This window comes from Cupressus sempervirens, chromosome 3, assembly GCF_028749045.1.
Source record: "Cupressus sempervirens isolate cs-2001-9-10 chromosome 3, ASM2874904v1, whole genome shotgun sequence".
Classification (NCBI taxonomy): Eukaryota; Viridiplantae; Streptophyta; class Pinopsida; order Cupressales; family Cupressaceae; genus Cupressus; species Cupressus sempervirens.
Window position 1 is genome coordinate 353,964,524 of NC_143120.1, and position 14,310 is coordinate 353,978,833.

General features: G+C 35.1%; 1 long non-coding RNA gene across 2 annotated transcripts; it reads left to right on the plus strand.

The window, feature by feature from the left end:
• The first annotated feature begins 6,902 nt into the window (after positions 1 to 6,902).
• On the plus strand, positions 6,903 to 10,897 carry LOC149566442 (uncharacterized). Of its 2 annotated transcripts, none has more exons than XR_016361563.1 (5): positions 6,903 to 10,005; positions 10,097 to 10,162; positions 10,251 to 10,340; positions 10,441 to 10,506; positions 10,593 to 10,897. It is a non-coding gene; the product is annotated as an uncharacterized LOC149566442 (long non-coding RNA). The 2 variants fall into 2 exon arrangements; XR_016361564.1 differs by having other exon boundaries at positions 10,441 to 10,476.
• The last annotated feature ends 3,413 nt before the right edge of the window (positions 10,898 to 14,310 follow it).

Here is a 14,310-nt window from a genome sequence, read left to right on the forward strand (position 1 = left end):
AACATTTCAGTAGTAGAAAAAATCAAACTTCCTTGCTCCCAACTATGTAAACTTAACCTTCTTAAAATTTAAATTCAAAAACAATATCATTGGTGACAACAATATAGAATCAACTCTTAACTGAGCAACATTAATTGTGGTTACAACACTTTGTAAGATAGAATTAATATCGATAAAAGAAAGGAGAGGTTGTTATATATAAGTGATGCTAACATGGAACAAGGTCAAGTAATCGAGATATGTATGATATATATGTAGAAGAGTTAGATCAATTGTTATGTTGTAATTGATGTCAAGTTGATTGATATGACTAATTCATGTAAGTTGCAAATCATCTAAAGGATGTGGTGTTGAATGGAGAAACAAATGGTAAAGTTAGAAGGTCGAATGAAAAAGTGATGTTAAGTATGTGAACTCAATTGGGAAACTAATGAATTGGTCTATGATAAGATAATATTGGTTTGATTGTTTTACATGATTCAATGAAGAGTTAAGAGGATGCACAAGTGATTAATTTTGGTCAGTAAGAAAGGAATGAAGTTGTCAAGAGAAAAGAGAAGAAGTAAATAAGGTACACCGAGCTAGAAATGGAGGTGGGTAAAAGAAGAAGAAGAAAGGTTAAGTAAAGAAGATAATGTTAACCAAGCATAAGATATAACTGAGTAAAGGATGTTACCGAGAGAGAACAATATTAATCAAGTGTAATGTTAACTGAGTGATAGAGATATTCAATGAAGCAAGAACACAGTTTGGTGAAGATGGATATTTTGTGAAAGATTGAGTTAAGGACAAAATAGAGAGAAGATTTGGAATATTCTACAAGATTCTAAGATAAGGATGAAGTTAATTAGCAATATCAATGAAGGATATTGACAAGGTAAAATCTGATGGTGAAGAATTGAGGTGTGTTTCACGATCCAAGGAAAAGTTTGAAATTTGAGTTTAAAATGTTTTCTCAAGTGTCTAGATTCAATGTATATTAACTAGAAGATGATCAAATACTTATTATTAAGTGGAAAAACTATGATAATTGTGATGAAGCGGCCAAAAATTGGTCTATAAAAGAGATAAAAATGAATGTTACAAATGTTGATCAAGTTGTTGAAGAAAGGAACAATAGAAGGGTATATTGAGCAGTACATAAGAGTAAGATCAAGAAAGGAAAGTTTGAAGCTGAAGTGTGTGAGTGGATCAGCCAAAGAAGAAAGATATGTGCAAAATTGAGATATGAACAAACAAAGTGAGTTGTAAATTTATAAGATAATTTCACTATTACTCTCTAACCATTGTAGCAGAAAATCTCTTAATCGAGTAGACTGGACAATTCTATTTGTAAATCCTTTTGTAACATGATAGTCCATTGAATGTTTCTAAATCCTTTATATGGCCACTCATTGAAGTGTGATAAGGTCTAGATGATCTTTGGTGTAAATCCCCTACCAAGGTCACATCTAGCAAATGTGTATGTAACCTTTAACATGGTTGGGTCTTAACCAAGCTCACTTTAGAAGAGCAAATTATATTTAGGTGTCTAATCCTGTGTGGTTTTTACCCTAACTAGGTTTCGACATTAAAAGTATTGGTGTTAATGTGTTATTGAATGTTTTCAAGTTATTTCATATTTATCATATGCACAACTAATTTTGATACTCGATAGGAAGTACTAATTTTTTTAAAATCTTAAAGTTGATTAAAAATTATCTATTTACCAAGTGAATTAATGAGAAATTTAAGTTGTTAAAAGTGTGGTGTATAGTTTAAAAGACCTAAGGATAATTGATTCACCCCCTCTCAGTTATCTAACAATTGGTATCAGAGTGAAGGTTCTTAGAGGAACAAGTTTGAAAGACTTAAGCTAAAGAATTGAAGATGTATAAGGGAGATGTACCCAAGTTGAATAATGAGAACTTCCCTTCATGTCAAAGATAGATGAGGTTGTACATGTCTAGAATCGAATAATTTGCATTATACTTCCTAGAAAATCAATACACACTGCCACCCCCTAGACCTATGAAAGTTGTACAAATGAGAGAAAAGAAAGAACACAACTCCCCAATGATAGAGATAGCTTCTTCCCTGACTGATGTTGAATTTTATGATGTCAAAGATTGTGCTACAACAAAGGAAATTTAGGACACACTTACACTTGATCATAAAGGAGATCAGATTATTCTAAGGGAAAAAGTTGAAAGTCTCAAAGGAAAGTTTGATGACATGAGAATGCAAAAAGGTGAGAACATTGTGCAATACAATAACTGAATCAAGGAAGTGGTTAATGATATCAAAGGAACTAGTAGATTCATAAGTGAATTTGTTTTAGTAAGAAGATTTCTTAGAATTGTACTGCCTATCAATGATATTAGAGCTTCTTCTATTCAAGAATTGAGATCCGTACTTCATAATGTCATTACTCTTGATACTTTGCTCGGTAGGCTAACCACTTTTGAGAAATAATTTTGATAACTATTTACCAAAGATTGAAACTTCTTCAATCTCTAGCCATTGGTAGTTAAAGAAATGAAAATAATACTTATTACAGTCAAGATGGAGGCGACTATGAATCAGAGGAGAAAGAGCAAGAAGAGATAGAAGCACTTCTGGCTAGGAGGCTACCGAGAGGTAAAGAAAATTATAAAGGTAAACTACATTTGATTTTTTTTAAATGCAACAAGGTTGGTCATATTGCATATAGATGTCCTAACATGAAAAGAATTTGATAAGAATGACAAAATGGAAAATAGATATTGAGAAAATAGAGATTACAAGGACAAAGGATTACAAGTCTCGTTTCTTAGTAGAGGAAGAGGACATTGAGTATGAAACTATTGATCAAGATGATGCTAAGGAAGTTGTTTATGTTGCAATGAAAGATGAATCATAAGAAGATGAAAGGTTGAATATGAAAAGGCTCTTATTTCTCAAGTTAGTAAGAATGATAAATGGATTATTGATAGTGGTTTTTCACATCATGTGACTGGTGACATGAAAGTTTTGATAATATAGAACATTATGATGGTGGATTTGTTAAAAATGAAAATGATACTTCATGTCCTCTAAAAAGAAAAGGCTCCATTTTGTTAAATGAGAAGATTAGATGTAAAAATGGTTACTCAATGAAAGGACTTGTCGAAAACTACAATTAGAAAAATTGTTGTATTGTCATTGATTTCAAACCTATTGGTGAGATAGCTTGCTATTTGATTTGAGTGTCATATCTATTTGATTGATGAAGAGGATTTGAGAAGTTATTCATAACAAAAGTATCGAGAGGAAAGGTTGAGTTATGAAGAGGACACTATTAATGGACACTTGATTAGCTGGACTTTGACAAGATAAATTGATTGTTGCAATCATGTTTCAAGTAGAGAAGATAGTAATGCTAAATCCTTGACGATGTGATCAAAGATAGATCAAATGCATAGGCTTGACCAAGAAATAGAGTAGAAGATTAAGAAACTCGAAGTATATGTCAAATGATTCTAGTGTCGATCGAGTGCTAGAACAAGCCAAGCAGAATTAGCGTTGACCAAGAATTAGTATCAATTGAGTGACATTTTATGTGTCAAGCAAGAAATTTAGTAGCGACTGAGTAACCCAGTGATGATCAAGTGTCATAACACATTGTTGGCCAAGGAACAATATTTTAACAATTTATGAGAAATCGTAACTTCCAGCTAACTAAGCTGATTTCTTAGGATATGGAAAGTGTGTTGAAGATAAGGATTAATGAGTTGGATAATTTAATGCTACAAGATGATTAGGTAAACAACCTAAGGTATGAATTCCAAGAGAAGTTTCTAGAAAAGAAGAGGATAAACAAGATAGTGATCAAATTCATTATATGTGGTGGATATAATCATAAACCCTAAGATCTGCGATGATGTTTAAGTAGAAAAAGATTAGAATTGCCTATTTATGGAGGTACAAGGGCAAACTTTAATAGATTTCTAAAGTGTGTTTTAAAAGGTTGGAGCAATTTCTGATGTTATTGACTAACAAATTTAAGTAGAAGGTTGAGAAGAGTTGAGAAGAGAAGGAGAGTGATTGCTTGAAGGGTTGCCAAGCAAATTTGAGACTAAGATGACAATGGAGGCTAGATAGTGAATCAACTTATGAGCCAAATTGAGATTTGTACATGCAAAGTGAGTTGTACTTGATAGATCAAAACCTGTTGTTACTTTCTAACCATTGTAAACAATATTTAAAATCCTTTAATCAAGGTTGACCTAACACTCATGTAAATCCTTTAGCAGGGTGACATTATAATGGAATGTTTAAAAGTCCTCTAACAAGGCCACTCCTAATAGAGTCATTAAATCCTTTAACAACGTCACATTCAATAGTGTAATTTGTAACCTTTAATAGGGTTGGCTACTAACAGAGCTCACTTCATAAGAGTGAAAAAATGGTGATATGTTACTAGTGGTTTTTCCCAAATTGGGTCTCCACGTTAAATCCTAGTGTCAAACTTGTGCACTAATGTTATTTATGGTGTTTTACTAATTAATGTTTACATTCTGCAAGTCTACTATATTTAGGACAGTGGACAACTAGTTGATGTTACTAAAAGTTGACTGTAGAGACTGAGCTATGGAATGATGAGATCTAAAGTTGTTTAAGTAGTTGTTTGTTTAATTGGTGCATCTAGGCATTGGATAACTAATTCGCCCCCAATATTCTAATAGGACTAAAATATAATTTTTTGAGTGTGGCTCAAATTGAATAACATAGGGCATCGATTAGAGTTTCAAAACAAAAAGGTTAAGATCTATAATGATGTTGGAAATTTGATTGGTACTAGAGGACAAACAAGAGGTAACTTATTCTATCTAGATTCTATTGAGAACACATGTTTGATTGCAAGAATTGAAGATGTTTGGTTATGGCACAAAAGGTTATTTTTGACATGAAAGTTTGCACCCTCGCCTAAATTTTTTACCTAAAGGCAACCTCGTTTAACATAGAAACAATCTCGAAAGTGTGGGACTTTGCAATTAGAGATTGAGTCTCTAGAGGAGGCCAACTTCCTTACTATCAGGGTGCACCTAACTATTTCTTGAGAGGAAAAGGAAGAAGGAATACATAAAAGCAAACTATCTCTTCTAATCTAGAGGGGGGTGATACACCAAATAGTATTCTTCAATCTTATCCCTGCCTAGGGAAGCACAATTCATCAATATAATCCTATGATACACAGATTCTATCTTAGCTTTGACTCAACAATCATGTGCATATCAGAAATCAATAAAATGATATAAGGAAGGAAATTCACTCTATATCATTCAGAGATAAATGGACACAACATATAACTAAATAATAAAATCAATACAATAATATAAGGCAAGAAGATATTGCACGATATATTAATGAAAAAAGGAGATACAACTGAGAATCACATTCATTCACAGGAAAAGGGGGATTACATTAGCAGAGTATAGAAGGAAACTACTATAGAATCTGAGAAAAGACTGACCCTTGGAGGGATTACAAAACTTGCTTTTATATTTCCAGCATAACTGAGAAACTTCTTCCTTAAGCCAAAGTTCAACTACTGTCATTAAATTCCCAGAGAACAATCACTATCGATCCAAGAAAGATTTGATCAAGTGCATGCCCAGATGTAGAAAATCATATCTTTCATACCAATTCTAACCTTGAAGAGATAGAAATGACAGTCATAACTGCATAGCTAAATAAAATAGCTAACTCGGAGCGGCGATGGAATGTCCTTTGTATCAACAAACATGGAGATCATCAAAAAAGTAGTTGTAGATGATCAAGGAATTGGTTCACCATTAAAGAGTTTCCTTTGATAGTGTTTTGATGTGCTAGATCAAATATATCATCAATTCAACCATCAAACTCACCACGTGGCCCAATATCATCAAAGCATTATGCCACCTTGCTAAACATTCAATTGTTATGTTGACCTGTACTCATCTCTGTGATTTGTGGCCTCACGACCTATTTTCTTTATTAGTCATCTAACCCTATGATGGTGTGACCTTCCTTATTTCATGCTCATTGATGCTTCGCAGCTTGTTTTCACCTTGACTCCCTAATTGTTGCAACCTTGCATCTAACAAGAAATTATCTTCTTGCACTCTCACAACAGTCTGGGACTCAACATCTTCATTACCTACGATGTTGTGAAAGCCTGTATCTTTAACTGCATCGCTCCTTTGCAACCTCTAGCCATGAAGACTATTTGAAACATGTGATGTTACGCTCACTATTTGATGACTGCTAACTCTAACTTTGCAACATCACGACTTGAAATTTGAAGCCTTTTGATTAAGAGCATTGATTGAATTGATCTATCCTCATCCAATGAGATATTCTTAGCCCTTGCAATGATGCGATAAAGAAACCATATGCACCTGGCCCACCATGACACATGTCAGCTCATCACATTCACACAACCCTAACTCTGATTTTAGCTTTTAACCTTGCGAATGTGCACTAAAAAGTTTTTCGCAACTTCGCTACTCTAACCATGGGTTACCCTTGGATGCAAGTGAAGATGTGAACAAGATTATTTTGCATCATCGCCACCTTCACTCATGGTTAAGCTTCACTCCTTATGAGGATACAAAAACATAGAGACTTGACTACTGCGGTTAACTTCACATGGTCGCAAGTTGATTATGTTTAATCTTGACATTTCCTACGATCATGCAATTCAAGGTCAATCACTCCTTCACAACATGAAACTAGGCATTATCCTTCTAACCTACAAAGTTGCACTAAAATTTTTGAGATGACTGCTTCACACTTTCATGACTTCTTTGGCAGTTAAGCCTCAATAGCATGTGATTGTGCAAACAGGGATGAAATCGCATCATCACAACTTGAATTTTCTCAAGGATATCATGTGAAAATATAAGGGGTTCATAAGACTCAGGGAAAAAAAAGAAAAATCCAAGTTTTTATATCCCTATTGGTTTGCATGGAAAATGTAATTGAATAGTCAAATTTAAACCTAGTCATGGTTGTCACCCTGAAAATTCAATTTTTTTGGAAGTCTTGTGGACGGGTGGGGGGCAAAAATGGTGAATAGTTATGCCATGTGAATTTTGATAACATAATCAAGGTTAGTAGGAAGAGAAGAGTGAGAGGTTTACTAAGCTTAAGCAACCTGATAAAATAATGTGCAAGCAATGTCATATTAGTAAAATGACTAAGTTAAATTTCAAAATCAAGTCTTACTCATTTAATGTTGTATAAGAGTTGGTTCATACTGATCTTTGTGGTCCTATGAAAGTGCAAATTTATTATGGTGATAGATATTTCATTCTATTTGTTGATGATCGCCCAAGAATGACACTTGCGTTGTTTCTGAAAGAATTTTGAAAGAAAGATCTAATGCATTTCAAATGTTCAAATGGTGTAAGGAAAGAGTTGAGAAAAAAAAATGTAAACAATTGAAATGTTTAAGATTTTATAGAGGAGGTGAATTCATGTTTGATAAATTTATTATCTTTTGTAATGAGAAAGAAATTAAAAGACAACTCTTTGCACTAAGGGCAGTGCTAGAACATTGATGATTGAGAAGGAGGTTGCACAAATATTCTAGAGAGAAGGAATTAGCATTATTGTATACACCCTTAATTGAGTATAATTGAAGAAAGGTATAAATAAACCTCCTTATGAACTCTAGTATGGGCATACACTCAATGTAAGCTATTTAAAAATTTGTATAAGTAGGTGTTATATTCTAAAAGATGTTAGGAATGGAAAGTTTGATTCAAAAAGTGATGAATGTATATTCCTAGTTTACTCCACTAAGAGAAGAGCTTATAAATTTTTGAAAAAGGTTACAAAATGGTGGAAAATGCAAATGTGAGAATTGATGAGTTTGTAGATAAGAATGATGAAGAAAGCAATAAATAAATTGAAGACTATCTAATATTTATATATGTATAGGAAGTTTCACTAAGTACCCTACTCGAGTAACAACAAGAAGAAACCAAGCTACAACAAACTATAACCATGCGACCACTTGATCCCCTACCCAACAAAGAAAATGTAAAAGAACAAAGAATAGAGCTAGTGTTAGAAAATTATGTTTAAAGGAATCATTCACATAACCAAATAGTTGGAGACAACGATGCAGGAAAGCTGTGATGACAAGTAAGATGAGATAAAATACATGTTTGATTTGTGAATTTGAGCCTAGAATAGTCAAACATGCACTAAAACATGAAGATTGGACTAATCCAATGAATGAAGAAATTTAGAAAATTGAGAAGAACAATATTGGGTCATTGGTACTGAGACCTAAGGACAAGAATATTATTGGCACAAAGTGGATTTTCAGAAACAAGTTGAATGAAAATGCAAAAGTGACAAGGGACAAAGCAAGGCTAGTATATATAGGTTATGCTCAAGAAGAAGGAAATGAATATGGTGAGACATTTTCTCATGTGGCTAGATTAAAAGGTGTAAGGATTCTACTTGCATATGTGGGCATATGCACTGAGTTGTGGTGCCAAAAAGGTGACAAGGAAATTTTATTTTCCTATTTTAAAAAGCGCGTACGCGCTATAGCGCATACGCGCTTTAAAAAAAAAAAGGTATATATGATGGGTTGCAAACCCATAGCCCATCATTTTCATTAGCATTTTCTTCTACTCCTACAGCGAGCAGCGCATACGCGAGTTGAAAACTCAATATTTGCACCACCATTTGCCAAAATACCTCCTCGTCGACGAAATCCAAGACCACAAGCGCACCCACGACGACGCCGTAAGTGATATGAACCTAACTTTGCATTTTTTGATATATTTTTCATATTGTTTTGTAAGTTTTTTATATTCTTTTGTAGGGTTTTTACAAATTTCATTTAGATTTGTTTATTTATTTGAATTTCAATTGATTTTTTATCAGGAAACGTTCATAATCAACCAAAAAATCCACAAGAACATCAAAACCCTCAAGAACCCCAAAACCAAAACCCTCCTCAAGAAGAAGAAAAAATTCCACAACCCGAACCAATTGCAAGACGTCCACTAGGCGCACAAGAAAATATAAAAAATGAAATAGAGAGAGGCAAAACTCAATTAGAAGGAATCATTGCTCGGTTGAAAGAATTCGGACAAACCAATCCAATGAGGGCTCAATTGGCATCATCCCTTGAATCCATTAACACTCAAATAGCCTCAGTTAGTGATCAATTAGATATTTGGTGGGCTAAGAGGGATGAACAAAAAAGATTTTATGCAAATAAATTGTCATATGAAGATGTTAGAAAAAAGGAAATACCAAAAGGTAGTATATGTGCATTATTTAGAAAACCCGGTGAGCAAAATACTGTTAGAGAGGGTACTAAACGATTCCCCATCCATTGGTGCATACATGATGCTATTAGAAATAATTTTTGGGATAGATGGTGGATGGTTTTTGATGCCCCTCCTTGCAACAATCACGAGGTCCCCATGTATTTTTTGAAGAAATTATATTGTGAGTTTGTCCTTGGGGAGATCCCCAATTATTTTGATATGTTAGACTCCTAGGGTAGAGGTGGGGGGTCATCATTTGAGAGGCTCGGAGCACATTGTGACCCTAATGTAGTTAGGGCACCCGTGGTCCATCCATAGCATGAGCATGTGATTATTCCTTTAGTTGTGAAGGAACATGTAGATGCAAGCACTCTAGGGACCATTAATGCTTTGACACATACCCTCATCCATTCCACGAGCCCATTAGTTGAGGGGGAGCCTTCTATACGTCGTGGTCACATGTGCACTTCATGCGGATCCCTATGCACATTTGGCACTCATGTCGGAGATGGTGCAGATGATGGGCTTGTCACTGATCAGTTCCTAAACAAGACATTTGGCATTGACACACAAGTAAATTACTAATTTGATCACATTTCATACGTATAGTGAATGATTAATTAATTAGGATTTATTGACATTGTTCAAAATTCAGGGTCAAAGTGTTCCTGGGCCTAGCAGCGATCCTCCAGGCCCATTTTTTGTCCCTTCGACGAGTCCTGAGGTATGTATCAATTTAATCATTTTAATTAATACATATATTTATTACGTAATCATATTAAGGATTGACCAAAAAAAATATGCATGTGCATCAGTTCTCCACAGGACCCTCAACCTTTACCACAGACGTAGAGCAAAGACATCATACGAGCTTTACACAGGTACAGTTGTTTCATGTTAATTTAATTCATTTGATTATATTTATTCCATGTTTCATATTAGATATAACATGTATTGTATGACATGCAGCTCATGATGTCGGACACACCTCCTCATCTGCGACAATCTGTTGATAGTGGAGTGGTCGCAGCTGTGGCTAGCTCACAGCCACTGACGGAGGTATGAAAGAATTTTCTTCGTTTTAGTTGTTGTTTATAATAGTTAATCTCAAAATTTCTAATGTTATTTATAAGTGATTATATTTACTAAATTTTTGTAGGGTCTTGTCACGCCAGATCGTCCACGAGCATTTGAGGTGGACTTACAAAGTGACTATTTGTTGGCAGTAAGAAAATAATTGATTTTGTGAGTACATATATTTGATTTCAACGTATAATAAATATTGATTCATATCTACTTTCTTTGTATCAGTTGGACTTGGAGAAGAGCCTCAACAAGAGGTCAAGTGAGCGTGTCAGGAGGGCCCCGTCATCTCCACACAACGGCAGAGGACCTCGAGAGACTTGTTTCCTTCCCCTCGTGGGAAGGAAAAGATGTAGTTGAGATATTTGATACATATATATAGAGACTTGTTTCCTTCCCCATGTATATATATAGGCATCTGAGAGACATATTCGATACACATTTGATGTACATATGACATTCTATATTTGATGTATGACATATTTGATGTATGACATTATTGGTTAATATATGATATGTTTTTTCATATACAACATTATTGGTTATCATAATATATTATGTGTTTGTTAATGTATATGACATTATTGGTTATCATTTTATATTATATGTTTGTTCATGTATGACGTTAAATTAGATATGTTCGTGTATGACATTAAATTAGATATGTGCATGTATGAAATTAAATTCAATTGCTAGAGAGTTGCTATTATGTCTACCAACTAGTAGATGTTCTTTTTTGCTTTATTAGTATTTCTGAAAAACTGCAAAGAAGCTGTTTCTGGTGAATAGTTGTAAACAATTGTGATCATCGACTTCATATACTCATGGCTTTGGCTGCGAACACTTGTAACTTTGGCTATAAGCATCCATGGCTTTGGCTATGTGCACTAGTGGCTTTGGCTGTGAGCATTTATGGCTTTGGTTGCAGGCACAATATAGCCTTGGTTGTAGGTTGTCTTTCTTGCTGCATGTCGAAGTTACCTTCAAGAATATCATTAGTCTAAGATCATTACAATTAAAATACTATGACATAATACCTTGGAAATAATAGTCTTTAACCCATTACTTTATTTGTTAAAACATCATGTAGTATCTACTATAGTCCTTCTACTCAAATATGTTTTCAAAAATACTTAGTATGGCAAAGAAATGTCTATGGAAAGCTTGTCAAATAGGATATTGAAGAACTAAATGTGGATAGTCATTAGTACCCATCAATAAGAACATGGACATCTTTCTCAAGCAAGCCATATGACATTAGCAAGTAATTTATAAATTTTCTTTGCAAATAACTAGAAGATGCTATGAATCTTAATACAAAGTTAATCACGAACTCATTATTCCATCCAAGAAGCATATATCACCCTAAGCCAATTAACCGACAGGATAAAAATAAATTCAATTTCAACAAAATTTTGAGTATAACAAGCATCTTAGGGATTCTTACAAGAATTAACACGATGTTCACAAGAGCATTACAAGTTCTTGTAATGCTATTTCACATATTATAATCATATTCAGTTTTGAATGGCCATTTGTGTTACAAGCATAAATGTTCTTTAAGGTCTTTTAATTCTAGACATGAATTTTATTATGAAGCTTTTTTATGACAACCCACTCAATGCATATATTGTTGTTCCACATTATGCTAATTTGACTTTCATTGGTTGATTTGAGTCTAGACATGACGTTATTCACTACCTTTTTTATATATTATTTTTTTGTAGTGAGGTTCTGGCCTGAATGAATGTATTAATCATCGAAGTTGTGAACCTTGGTCGAGATCCTTACAAATATATTTTCAAATTGGACCTCAAATAGTTTTCTCAGTCACCCCCTGTACACAGATACTGAAATTGTAGTTAATTACAAAATTAATACTGAATTAACACAAGTTTAATTGGGAAGTATTATGTACCTCAATAGGCTAGATTATTATTGACCGGGAAGCTTTATCTTAGAGCAGTTGGTTTCCTAAATCTTTAGCGCAATGACAGTCTTATGGAATGTGGAATTAGGTCTGCTAGCTAAGGAACGTTCTTTAAAAGGTAGAGGAAACTCAAGACTCACATGTTTCCAATCAATATAAATGTTTAAATCGCTTCTCTAATTTTTTCTATTTATGATCTTCTTAAAACTTAACTTTCTAAATGCATTGATGGGGAAATAAAGATCTTCTAGGAACTAAAGGCTAATCATGTTTAATACTTACAATTCTCTTTTTTTATCTAATAATTTAAAAAATATTGTACAAGTGTTTTCAAAGAGCAACACTTGTCACTAACATCATAAGAAGGAATATCCAAGGAGTCTTACCACTGATCCCCCACCACCAAATTCAAGAGAAAACAAAATTCCACTACTAAAGAGATAGTAACAATGATCATCCCTAGTCTCTCCCTTATCACAAAATGATTACCATCAAAATTTGCATTTCCAATTGCGTCATGTGCGTTGAAGCGATAGTAACATTTTCACTCTCTTACCTAATGTCTCCCATTTCTGAAACTCCTGGGGAAGGGCAAGGCCATCTTCTCAGTACTTCAAAATACAACGAGTTCCATTTTTTCACATATTGATAATCGTTGACTTAAAGTATAGTCGAAGTATTGACAGCCCATAGATATGCGCCGTCAAAGATCACAACCCTGTGGCATTTAGTGACCCTTAGGGACATTCTAGTTCAGCATGCCTAAGAACGTTCGAGCACTAAAGGGGACAAGAAGAGGTTGGGGATAGGGTTTACCCGGCCACCCGGAGCTAATGGAGCAGATAGTTTGATCCCACAACGAAAGATGAGAGAGATTTGGCAGTTGGCAACTTTGTACTGGCCAACACTACAAGTTTCAGCATCACCCGAGATGGCATTGTAGAATGAAAATGGAATGTGATCTCCAAAAAGAGAGAGAGGTTATTGTAGGTCTCTACAACATAGTCCTGTAGGAATTGAAATCTCATCCATATCTCACACGATCTCCGAGATATGCCCCGTCAAAGATCGCAGCCCTGTGGCATTTAATGACCCTTAGGGACATTCTAGTTCGGTGTGCCTGAGAACGTTCGAACACTGAAGGGGACAAGACAAGGTTGGGGATAGGGTTTACTCGGCCACCTGGAGCTAATGGAGCAGACAGTTTGATCCCATGACGAAAGATGAGAGAGATTTGGCAGTTGGCAACTTTGTACTGTCCAACACTACAAGTTTCACCATCACCTGAGATGGCGTTGTAGAATGAAAAAAGAATGCGATCTCCAAAAAGAGAGAGAGGTTATTGTAGGTATCTGCAACATGGTCTTATAGGAACTAGAATCGCATCCATACCTCGTACGAGCTTCAAGATATGCCCCATCAAAGATCGCTGCCCTATGGCATTTAGTGACCCTTAGGGACATTCTGGTTCAGTGTGCCTGAGAACGTTCGAGCACTGAAGGGGATAGGAATAGGTTGGGGATAGGGTTTACCTGGCCACCCGGAGCTAATGGAGTAGACAGTTTGATCCCACGACGAAAGATGAGAGAGATTTGGCAGTTGGCAACTTTGTACTGGCCCACACTACAAGTTTCAGCATCACCCGAGATGGCATTATAGAATGAAAACGAAATGTGATCTCCAAAAAGTGAGAGAGGTTATTGTAGGTCTCTGCAACACGGTCCTATAAGAACTAGAATCGCATCCATACCTCGCACGAGCTCTGAGATATGCCCCATCAAAGAGCGCAGCCCTATGGCATTTAGTGACCCTTGAGGACATTCTGGATTGGCATGCTTGAGAACGTTCGAGCACTGAAGGGAATAGGACGAGGTTGGGGATAGGGTTTACCCAGCCACCCGGAGCTAACGGAGTAGACAGTTCGATCCCATGATGAAAGGTGAGAGAGATTTGGCAGTTGGCAACTTTGTACTGGCCCACACTGCAAGTTTCAGCATCACCCGAGATGGCATTGTA